This window comes from Macrobrachium nipponense, chromosome 43 (assembly GCF_015104395.2).
Source record: "Macrobrachium nipponense isolate FS-2020 chromosome 43, ASM1510439v2, whole genome shotgun sequence".
Taxonomy (NCBI): Eukaryota; Metazoa; Arthropoda; class Malacostraca; order Decapoda; family Palaemonidae; genus Macrobrachium; species Macrobrachium nipponense.
Window position 1 is genome coordinate 36,615,841 of NC_061104.1, and position 13,633 is coordinate 36,629,473.

The window sequence follows — 13,633 nt, forward strand, 5'->3', positions numbered from 1 at the left end:
ATTTATTATTAAACTCAAAATTATAAGTGAAATTCACAATATCAGGGAAAATTACTGTTACTTGCAAACAAAGTAAAGTTTAATTAATAGTTGAATCAATTAAGTAAAATTAAATTAAAATTAATATATCACAAAATTCAAGAAAATTAATTCAATCAAAATTCAAAAGTGTTAGGCAATAATTGAAACTTGGAAATTAATTCACAAGTGCTAAACAACAATAAAACTTGAAAAGAATTCTAAGTAAATGCAAATTAATTCACAAGTGTTAAAGTCAATTAAATGTGCAACGATTAAGTAATGAAAATAGCTAAGTTAATTAAATTGTGAATGCAAATGAAAACACAGAAAAATGTGGAAAATACCAAAATTGTAAAAAAAAACTAATCACACAGAATATAAAATAAAAACACACACTTCAATAAGAAAATGGATAAATGCACTTCAAATGAAACAAACACAAAACACAAAAATTTGCAATGTGTAAAAATGTAAATTGTTTTTCAGCCAATGTAAATATTAGTTTAAATTTTTACCAAACCACTGTAACTATTAGTTATTAGTTGCAACTAATAAAGATATAACACACTTTACCTTGGTATACCAATTTCTTTTGCTGCTGCAGCTTGTTTCACAATTTCACAAAAATAGGCGCCGTTACACACTTTACAATGTCTGTTCAGATTCCACCAAAACACTAATAACCCTAAGAAATATCAATTCTGAAATTTACGAGTTACGAGTGACCATTCAGTAAGTATTAAATCGTTACATTACTTTGAAATCAAAAGTGCCGAACGAGAAAGAGAGAGAGAGATCTGAATGCCAGGAATCCCAAGTCTATAATGAAACGCTCTCACTCTCCTCCTTGTATGGGCAACTCAAAAGACTAATAGACTCAAAACGTGTTGGGTATGCGAAAGATGAGATGATGCAATTCTTCTAGAAGCTTCTAAATATGACGCAACTTTACAGAAAAACCGTGAAATCTACACGTGGTTTCGGCAAAGACGTACGCGTATGAAACGAGTCATGACATCGCTCAACAAATACACGTACCCGATTGAGACAGAGGTCGAGTGATAATTAAGGTTGACATGTTTTTAAAAACAACATGGAGACTGCGAGCTCCTCCAATCTCGAGGTGATGAAAAGATACTGAAACAACTCTAGCTTCGAACGGACAAAGATAATCTCTTTCTTTCTTTACATTCTACGTTATATACTCTTTTACATTACGTTATGCAAAATCTGAACACACATTTTAAACATCCTACAACTCTTGCCAGCTAAGGAATCTGAAAAAAATGTTGCAAAACTCTATATATAATATTTTATACAGTCAAAGAGGGGATATATGCGTTTTGAAAGTAGCAATACATAATATATATATATATATATATATATATATATATATATATATATATATATATATATATATACACACACATAATATATATATATATATATATATATCACATATATATATATATATATATATATATATATATATATATATATATATATATATATATATATATATACACACACACAAATGTATAAGGTATGTATATGTTTGTTGATTTATATACATGTATATATGTATATAAGTGTATATATAGATACATATACATACATATATCTAAATACATATATACATTTATACATAAGTACTTATATATATCTATATATGTATGTATACATATGCACACCGGTATGTACATATACCTATTCATATTTACATATGTGCATGTACATATTTACATATGTGGATGTGCATATGTATATATTTATATGCACACATGCACCTATACATGTGTACATATGTATATGTACACATGAGCATGTATGTGTGACACTCCTTTTTCTAAAAATCTCCTCACCCATCTCTTCTCTTTTTCTTTCTCTCATCCCTCCTCCTCGAGTGCATTAAAATAGCTAAGTAAAATACAAAAGCTACTGCACCAACAGGCGTCCTGACGACAACAGAGGTCCGGACGGGAAACGTTGCTCGCAAACAGTTTCCAAGAAATGGTTTGCAAACTTTGTTTCCAAACAATGTTCCTTGTGTAGGCAGGCCCTAGTTAATACTTTGTCACGTGGACCCCTTTGGAAAATCTTGTTTTCGAATGTACTTATGATAAAAGCTTTAAGTGCTTAGTCCGTAATGACTTGTCACTTTTGTTATATAAACCTCGAAAATAGTGCTATAAGTGCGAAGAGCACAAAAATTAAACAAAGTTTCACGGACGCTTTGATTCTTGATGTCCAGCAAACTTTCATCCAGTTTTCACAAACGACTTTCTATTGGGCGGGAGTGGGTGATTGTTCCACATGAATATTTACCCATCTTACTTCTTACTATAATGTGTGATACGAAAGTCCCTATAAGATTAAAGTGGCAGAGTGCACAAGGCAGCGGTCAGACCAGCAATGACATATGGATTGGAAGCAGCACCACTAAACAAAACAGAGGACAGAAAGTTGGACGCAAACGAGATGAGGTTGCTTAGGTGGATGAGTGAAGTAACCAAAAAGGACAGGGTTAGAAATGAACATATTAGGGGTACAGTAAAAGTCACTGAAGCATCAAAGAAAGTGCAAGAGGCAAGGTTAAGATGGTATGGCCACCTGATGAGAAGAGAAGAGCAACACATGGCAAGAGAAGTGATGGACGTGGAGGTGGATGGAACACGAAGGAGAGGAAGACCTAAGACCAGGTGGAGAGATTCCATTAGAAATGATATGAGGGAGAAGGGAGCACGGGAGGAAATGATACAGGACAGAGGTAGATAGAAGAGACTCATTAAAAACGGCGACCCCGAATAGCGATAAAATGGGAAGAAAAAGAAGACTTCTTACTATAATGGGCGTTATGTCTGTCCATCCGTCTGTCATTCAATCACGGCCAAACGACTGGTCCGATGGACATGAAACTTGGCAAGGTTATAGTGGGGACCTCAAAGATGGTTTATAATGGAGTTTCATCCTACCACCCCCCCCCCCCCACCCCCACTAATGGGCGTTATATCTCCTTGGGTGGAATAGCGTAACCCCGTAGGGCGGGCAACCAGATAGTAGTATTATAATATTAATAATTGGTAAGAAAATCACCCTCCAGTGAAATACAAGCTGTGTAATAAAAACCCACAATTATACAGTAAACTGTATGACTATGCAATAGAATAAACAAAGACTTCCGAACACGTTCACCATTGTTTATGTATTTCCGTTTACTCGGGGGGTAAGCCAACAAACTACTGTTGTTGTCGTTGTTCTTGTTGTGAGTGTAGGAAATCCCTATGGAAGAGCCTGAAGAGGCTGAGAAAGGTGTTTGCGTTGAGTTAAAGATACAGATATTTTAGGACGGGATATTTATGTTTTATTTATCAAAATGAAAATATAGTATATTTATTTGAATTTTCCTTGGTGAAACAAGGCTCTATTTGACCGTAGATTTTAGCACATTTTAATTTATTCGTGTACTGAATTTGTTCGCTTATTTTGTGTTTCCACTCATAACTGAGAATATATGGACGTGTTTAATTTGTGTTCGTTTTATTTGATCCTTGTTAGTATGAGTAGTACTAATTATGAGGATTATTTACGAAGACCACTTCACGGTAAGTTAGGAATATAATGTTTGGAACTTAAGCGTGGTGCGTGACAGGAAAATCTTGCACGCGGCCCGTGTAAGCTGGAGGTCGGATCACGCCTTGTTTTAACGTGACCTGTGTTCGAAAGTTATTACTTTTGTTGTTTGCATAGTAATGCAGTTTAATATGTAATTGTGGATTTTTTAACAATATGATTATTGCTATTATTGTGCAAGAAAAATCCTATTATTATTATTGTAAAGAAATTCACAGTCTCATGAAAACAAATTGTAAAAAAATCCACAATTATATATCAAAATATATTTCTGTGAAAAAAAAAACTTTCGTCATCAGTGTAACGTTACACTGATGAGGAGTTCGAAAGTCTGTTTTATTTTACATAGAAATATATTTTAATATATAATTGTGGATTTTTTAACAATTTGTTTTCACGAGACTGTGAATTTCTTTACAATAATAATAGTAGTAGTAGTAATAACGTTTGAATCAAGATTAAGGCCATTGCGATATGAGAAGGGAAAGATCTCTACAGTTTTGAAGCTGGAAGAGGAGTCTCTTTTTCTGTGATCTCATTACTTACAGCTCATCTGCCTACTTCAGTTCCCTTTCTCTTCAGGCGTTCGCCTAAGTTGATAAGTTTATGTATTAACTGAAAGGGAAAAAAGAGATGAATTATATATATATATATATATATATATATATTATATATATATATATATATATATAGTTTTATATATATATATACTATATATATATATATATATATATATAAAGGTTTTTGCCACGAAGGAAAAATGAAGAGCGAGATAGCCAAGTACTTTCGGTCCAGTGCGACCCTTTACTCAGGCTATATATATATATATATATATATATATATATATATATATATATATATATATATATGTACATATATATATACATATATATATAATATATATATATATATATATATATATATATATATATATATATATATATATTCATTCTTGATCGCTGGGTCAAGTGCCCCTCGGAGAAACCCTATTAAATTTCAAATACTCTTGAATGTTACGTTTCCAGTCTTCTCAGAATTCATTTGATGAAAATGAAAAATACGGAACAGATTTCCCAAGAGCAAGTCACATCCTTAATTGAAATTGATTCCAAGGTTTTCAAAAAAAAGAAAAATGCGAAGCGCGTCAAGGAAGGTAAGTGAGTACCTATACTGTGTTACATTCGGGGAACCGTCGAAGAAGCTCACCTCTCTCGTTCGTGGCCAGAGCTGGAGCGAGCATTCTGTTTTTCAAGCGAGTGGTTACTGAGGTCATTGAGAATAAGATGCTTAAGTAATTAAGGCGTTGAAGAGGTTTGCTGTCCTCTCGTCATGTGCATTTTGACGAGCAGTCCCAAAGACCCCAAGACCCAAGCTAAAGTTGAAAAGCGCCGAGACCTATTGAAGGCGCGTTCTGTTCGGAGGGCAAAAAGGCCTTCACGGGTTTCACTTCACTTTTAATTGGCCTCGTCGTCTTCCATGAGGGAGGTCCCTTATTAGACGAAACGGCTCAAGGGAGACGCTTGTTCGCTCCCCGAACATGACATCCATCTTGCGCGCCTCTTCTTGTCCCTAAATAAACTTTCAGTGCACGACAGAAGCAAAGTGCAAAGATGAGCTGACCATTTCTCTCGTTAGACTCACTCACACTCCTTTTCGGGATTGTTTTTCCTTCTTCTTTCGCGCCTGAACGATGATGGTATTGTATCAATTTGTTTTGTGATTGTATATGACTCCAGCCTCTTCATCTTGGGAGCTTTGTCATTGTATTGTCATAGAGGGCATTGTGGCGATTACAATTACATACGTATCTGGTAAAAAGTGACCAGTAGATTCTACATATATATATAGTACATATATATATATATATATATATATATATATATATATATATATATATATATATATATGTGTGTATATATATATATATATATATATATATAAGTGTGTGTGCTTGTGCATGGGTACAGGAACAATTGCAATTGAAATGTGATTAACTACATAGCTTCCGATTAATTTAAGTGACCAAATTCAGAAGTACACTTCAACTTTAATTTAACTGACTAAATTCAGGGGTAACTGTACTTGCAGTTTAATGTTGTTATGTATTTCTAGCCTAGACCGAAGTTAAATTCATCGCATGTAGTACTACTGAGACGTTTTCATAGAGGAACATTTGTTTCTAAAATCAGTTTGTTCAGTGCTGTTCACTCTAACCATCAAATCAGACAATTGCCTCCACATTGTGTCTAGGCGCCTTCATTGATTTTGTTTTTATGTTTTGTTACGTTATTCTTTATTTGCCATCTTATCTGTGCCAACCAGAGTAGTCAGTGATTTCTTAAAGTACTTTCTCTTTAGATCCTGCCTTAGTTTCGTCATCACCGTAATGTACAACTTTTTGTAACCTTTCAACATTTTAACTCAGTGGTCATCCAAGTCCACTTTTCTTTCCATGAACAGAGCGATGCTTTATTTCACATGAACCTCGTCCAGTCTTCTGTAATAACAAATGAAAGGAATTTGCTTCTCATCCTTTGAGCAGGCAGAACGCGCAGGGAGTGGTTGGAGCAATGCTTCTAAAGAATGTTTCCCAAAGAGTGTTTTGCATAGTTCATAGAGAAGAAATTCTTCCCACGTCGTCTGACACCGGCCAGAATGAAACTTTCAGCCACGGCCCATGAAACCTTCAGCCACCGCTCGGTAGTGGCCTGTGTTGTTGGCACTTATAGCTGTGCCAGACTCACGATCGTGGCTAACTTTAACCTTTAATAAAATGAAAACTACTGAGGATAAAGGGCTGAAATTTGGTAGGTTTGATGATTGGAGGGTGGATGATCAACGTACCAATTTGCAGCCCTCTAGCCTCAGTAGTTTTTAAGACCTGGGGACGGACAGACAAATGGCCATCTTGATAGTTTCCTGTTACAGAAGACTAATAAAAGTGTTCAGCAGGAATATAAAAAAGAAAAACAGGTTGAATTTTGAGACTATTAGCATCATATTCCAGGCTTAGTTTAACCGTAAGTTTAATCCATTCTTAATATTACAAAACCTACAGACAATCATTGAACCCACTTCGATGTTTCCAGAATATTCAGGAGAGCATAAAAATCATTAAACTTTGAAAACCAGGCGACGTTTGAAATATCCTGGCTCTGAGTCCCTGTTACATTCAAGACGATAATACCCTTTTATAGTTCTTTGTTTACGGTGTTTTGTGGCGCCCCAAATGGGCGCCTGTTATTTTTTTAACCGGAGAGAAAACATGGAAATAACAGACAGGTGAACTTGAGACTATTAGCACCATAATCCAGGCTTACTTTACCCGTAAGTTTATTCCATTCCTAATATTACAAAACCTACAGACAATCATTGAACCCACTTCGATGTTTCCAGAATATTCAGGAGAGCATAAAAACATTAAGCTTTGAAAATCAGGCGAAGTTTGAAATATCCTGGCTCTGATGGTCCCTGGTTACATCAAGACGATAATACCCTTTTATAGTTCTTCCTACGGTGTTTGTGGCGCCCAAATGACGCCTGTTATTTAACGGAGAGGAAAACAAGGAAATAACAAAACAAAAAGTGAAACTGATATCCCTTTAACATTTCCAAAATATTTCAGGAAACGTCGGCATGCGATGCATTGCTAGTCAACTGAGAGTGCAACAATTTTGGTCAATTGCTTCGCGGCAAGGTTGATTGCAAATTGGTGATGGCAGCACATGCATCAACACTTCCGAGCCACTTCAGCATAGTCCGGATTGTGAGTTGTGCGATAACTTGAATATTTTCTAGCGCTGCTCTAGACTTATACAGAAAGAGAAATCAAATCCTCGTAGCATACACATTTTCGTAATTTTCTTGAAGACGTCACCATACCATAACCTTTGCAGATCAATAGGCCTTGTTCTTATTTAGTTTTTCTTTAACATGGCCAGTGTGACACAAACCCTATTAGCAATATAAACGTGCACAAAATCACGAGATTTACTAAGCAAAATGCAACAGTTAAGATCACTCAAGATGGAAAGCTGTTTTCTGGAAAAATTCAGCATAAGAAACGTTGCAAAACAAACGAGCATCTGTCATCCCCTTCATATAGATAGTAAAAGGTAACAATAAGTATATTTGCAATCTTGACTCGGCAAAGATCAGTTCTAAAATAACTCAAAATTTCCACATCTTTCAGGTGAACGTCAACAATTACTAGGCGGTGCAAATCAAGCGAGCATCTGATGAAATTCTTCCCTGACATGGAGGGTAGAGAAGCCTCTCTGACAGTGACAGGGGAGGACATGCATGACGGGAATGGGGACGGGGGAGGGAGGACCTCTACACTGACAGTATACGCATCCCAGTGACGCAAGTCTCAAGTCTCGGATTCATTCCATCTTGTCCAACATCACAAATCGCGTAAAAGTGGTTTCTAATTACCCCAAAACCGGCTGAGGGGAGACTCCTCCCTCTGTCGCTCGTGCTATGAGCTTTGGGATCGCCTGTGAAGAAAATGTAGTACTTTTACCAACTCTGTGTGTGTGTGTGTGTGTGTGCGTGTTTTGCCTAGATTTCTGATATGTAGATGAAATATGAACTGAAACTGAGGTTCTCTGTCATTCATTACCTAGCTGTCTTCAATCTGGCGTAAGTAGTATAACATGAGATCTGAGATTTCACATTTCATAAACGCACATGGACTCACGCATAGGCGTCCTAAATGTTAATAAGATATGTCTTGTAAATAAATCTCTCATCCCTCACTGGATCATACAAATAGCTTATCCCTAAACCATCAATGCATGAACACACATACACACTCGCATGAAGCTACAACAGTGCACTGCACCTGAGGGAAGACTTTCTGACATCACTCTCTTCAAAGAGGATTGTAAAGAAGGTAGCTGGACTTGCCTTGCCTTCTTGCTCCTTAAAAACAACAAAGAAGTTTAGTCCTATACATATAGAATGTTATTCACGTACATCCTGTCATCAAATCGAGTTGACCGACAAATGAAGGAGTTATACTATATCGTATAGTTGCGGCAGTCAGTACTGAGGACTGCCGCTGGAATGGTCTTTATAAAGCATCAACTTCGATAATATGGAATGGAATATAGAATTGTGACCAAAAGGCCAAGCGCTGAGACCTATGGGGTCATTCAGTGCTGAAATGGAAATTGACAGTAAATAGATTTGAAAAGTGTAACAGGAGGAAAACTTCGCAGTTGCACCATGAAATAATTATTAGGAGAGGGTGGCAAGTAAGACAGAAAAGAGAGAATATGAATGGAGGTGCAGTAAAAGGAATGAAAGGGGTTGCAGCTTGGTGTCGAAGGGACGCTGCAAAGAACCTTAGCACTGACGGCGATACTCCCTACGGAGGTCGATATACGGAGAGGAGACTTTATCTCACTCCAAGTGATTTGCCTGAAACTAGAACGCTACTCACAGCGGGAAAGAAAGCTCCCATGATCTTAGTTTCAAAAGGCATCATAACTGACTAAATTTAAGGGCATCTCTCAGTCCAGTCTGATCACCCCTTATAACATGGACTAAAACATAGACTAAACACCTCTAACCCTCATCCTCATCGGCATCCAAACTCCTTCGAGTAAAGTGGATGGGGATCAGTTTCTATCGATGAACGATTGGGAAGTATGACGCAGATACAAATAAATCAAACGATAAAGTCTTTCGAATTACTACACAGACAGTGTAAGAGGTTTAAAATAATGCTTCTCTGGATATAAAAACCCACTATGAAAGAGACAGACTGCATCATTCTGTAAAAACTGAGAGTATTACTTTGACAGACAAAAAAAAAGGAAAAGAAAATACAAAAGTCGCTCAAATACTGAAGATCTCATCTGAAAACCAATCTGAGAAAAACTGCAGGACAGATTAGAGCAGATCAAGGAGAACCCGTGACGTCAACGGTTTACTTATGACCTGCCATGAAGACATTTATGAATATGTCTGTCAGACCATAATCAACCGCCACGTTAGTTGGCAGTTGGTAAAGCCCAGCCACCAGGAGTACTCCACAAAAACTCCGGCTTTGGCCATTTATAACTGGAAATATTCAACCGACCAAGATGAATCGGTCTTTAGTTGTTTCCCACTTATGTCTCTAATCTTGCCAAATTTCACTGAAATCCGTTCAGCGATTCCAAAGATCTAGATAGCCATTTTTGGCGTTCAGGGGATGTGGTAGGGGGCTGGCAGGTGGGTGAGAGCCTTAACTTATCTGTTGAGTCATATCGGTAAAAGTATCCAGCCTTGATATTTAGTTTTTCTGAAAACTCGTATTCTGGAGGGTTGCCTTTTGGCAGTATGTTTCTTGAAATAATGAAATTTTAAAGTTACAGTATGCCATTCAAAATAGCCACCGAAATTTAAATTTCCTGATGCTCAGGGGAGAGAAGCCATTTTCTTAATGTGTGAATAAAAAGTGCTGTGAAGCCTGACACGGAGTGACGATGCTGCCACTTACACAAAGAAAGAAAAAAAAAAAATATATATATATATATATATATATATATATATATATATATATATATATATATATATGCATGTGTGTGTGTGTATGTATAACTGAATCACGAAAGTTAGGAACATGATAAATCCATAAATAAAGATATATGCCACAAAGGAAAATAAACGACGGAGTATCCGCGAGACCTTTCGACGTTTTAAAACGTCCTTTACTAAGCAGATGAACTGACAATACATGAGGAAAGACAATACAAGAAGATTCGTATAACTGACAGATAGGGATTATAAAGAGATTAGCACCTAGAATCCGACAAACCTGGAGGATGAGTAACCTTCCCAAACAAGCATAAACAATGGGTGTAATTAAAAGTTTAAGACAATCATCTCAGATACAAGGACAAGACAATTAAAGGATTATAGGTGACAGCTATTCAGAACTTTGGTAAACAAAACCATATTCACAATACATTTTCACAATACATGTTAGACATACATTACAACGAAGATAACTCTAAGGCAACTAATTTTTATTTAAGTCTGTAATTATATCTTTGAGGTCATTCTTAAACATGTTACAAATACAAGGGTCTAAATGAAAAAGGCCAGGCCGCACTAACATTGAAATTACAATGAAAAGTAAGTTGGTATTAAAGCAGATTCTAAAAGATTTGGTGATAAGACATCTCTTGACCTTGCAATTATGAACTACCAACCAAATTTATTCGGTGGTTGTTTTCACTTAAATGAATGAATATTGCATTAGATGTTTGGCCAGTTTTTACAGAATATTTATGCTGGCTTAGCCTTACTTCTAGGCCCTTGCTAGACTGTCCGAGATAAAATGAGGGACAAGCCATACATGGAATTTTATATATCATGTTGTTGCTTTCTCTGGGGCCATTTTTTATTAACATTCCTTTTAGTGTGTTATTATAGGAGAAAACAAGGTTGACATTAAAGGCTTTAAACAATGATTTGATGGTTTCGAATCCGTTAAAATAAGGCAAACTGAGAATGTTCTTAGAATTCTCTCTCTGCGTGTTACTTACACTATAAAACTTTTTGTGGGCTTTATTATAACAAATATCTAATATATGTAAAGGATAGCATAAATCTTTCCCTATTTTTCTTATGTATTCAATTTCTTGATCCAAATATTGTGGACTGACACTGCGCAATGCTTGTAAAAACATGGAAGAAAAAATTGATATTTTTATGTTAAGATGGTGGCCTGAGAAGAAGTGAACATAAGTTAAGTTTTTGGTCGGTTTCCTATAAATACTGAATTTACATTGAAATGGTTCTCTATGTATCAAAACATCTAAGAAAGGGAGGCAATTGTCTTTTTCTAATTCTAGAGTAAACTTAATCGATGGTACCTGGTTATTTAATTTAGAGAGTAACATAAAAATATCAATTTTTTCTTCTATGTTTTTACGAGCACTTCCTCGTCCTAACTTCCGGTCTACCCTCCTAGACCTAAGCAAATCCTTATTGAGTCTGGCATCCTCAGCTTCAGCAATACCCCAATTCTCCCGTAGATGGGTAGTGCCGTCAGTGCACCTCACGTGATGTACTGTAGGTTCTTTGTAGCGTCCTTTCGGCTCTCAGCTGCAACCTTCTTCATTCCTTTTTTCTCTACCTCCCTTCATTTTCTCTTTCTTCCATCCGACTTACTCTACCTTCTTTAACAATTGCTTCACATTGCAGCTGCAAGGTTTTTCTCAATGATACATTTTTCAGACCCTCTTGCTGCTAATTTCCTTTTCAGCGCTTTTGGCCTCAATTCTACATAAACACCAGCGCCAATTCCTCAGCTCTCTCTTTCCTTGCGGCTTTTCCCCTCGAAGAACGTTCATTTACGATGAAGCTCGCATAGGAAATCTATTGGGCTTTATAGCACGACCCATGTTAAACGACGGCGCGATTTGGGTCAAAACAGACTTAGAGCACTATCCCGAGATGTGTCTTCGTCAAGAAACCCTTAGTGGCATTTACTTTTCTCCGGATAAGCTAGTAACCTCCATAATTTGAGATAGTTGCTTTCACTCTACTAACGCTTATTGTTCGTGTCTGGTTCCAGTTTCTCAGATTCGTTTCTTTACAATTAACTGAACGTATTTAAAAGGTAATAACATTTTACCACAACTATTCTGTTCTAGAGTAACCAGTTTATTAAAAACCGTATTGAGAATTCATCTGTAAAATATGGGGCCTGTGTACTTACCAATTTACAAATTCACCAATTTACAAATTCCTTCTGAAGTTTACGGTTTTCATTTCAGTAATAAACAGAAACGATAGAATGAAAGAGACCCATGAACACAATTCCCATTTCATATGAATCATTCACATGAAGCATTCCATATGTAGCGGCAGTCATGTTAAAATCCTTCAAACGCCTTTGATGACTAAGTTCGACTATTTTGCTCATTTATCTCCTATTCGGTGTCAAATTCACAAACTCACTAATCCAATATTATCCGTCATAGTTATTATCCTCAACAACCGAGAATTATGAGTGTTTAAATTAGGATTCGTGGATAAGATAAAATCTAGCATTGAAGCCTAAAGTCAACCGCTGTGACCTCCCTACTGCGGCGGTTTCATGGATGGCTGTAGAAATGAACCGTCATTACCCTGTAGTACCAGTTACGTATTAAATTGACTGGAATATGAAATTTAGGCAAAACGCAAAGCGCTATAGGACCTATGAGGTTATTCAGAATCGAAGTGACCTATTAAACGGAAATTAGAAAAACAGATTATTGAATGATTTTAGTAAAAGAAACTTTGCATCTCAAAGCTTTGTGTGGTCAACAAGATTTGTTTGCCAAACGACCTCCATTCACCTCTCCCCATACCCCACCCCACGGCCACACACACACACACACACACACACACACACACTGAAAACGTCGCGCAAGACTTAAACAATAATTTAACTTCAGTGTTTAAGAATATTTTATAAACTATAAACTTGAAATTCTTTTCAAATGCGTTAAGCCGTGGAGGCGCAATGAGTGGATGTTGATTCACTATTTAGTGTTAAAAGTGTGTTTAGGGGTTTAATGAGCACTTAGGGTTTAGTGAGCATTTAAGTGTTTAATGATCGAGTGTTTGGAGTTCAGTGAGTGTTTAGTGTATAGTGAGTGCTTAGAGAATGTTTAGTGATTGTTTAGTTTAAGGAATGTTTAAGATATAGTTTTAGCAACTGTTTACTAAGTGTTTGGAGGTACAGTGAGTGTTTAGTGAGCATTTAGTGTATAGTGAGTGCCTAGTGAGTGTTGGGTGTTCATTTAGTGTTTAATGTTATTGAGTATGAGTGTATGTTAAATGCGAGTGTTTAGTGAGTGTGATTGTATAGTAAGTGTGTGCTTAGTGAGTGTATGGTAAGTGTGACCGTTCAGGGAGTGTAAGTGTATTGTGAATGTTAATGTTTAGTAATTGTGCAGTAATGTTTAGTTAATATTTAGCAACTGTAAGC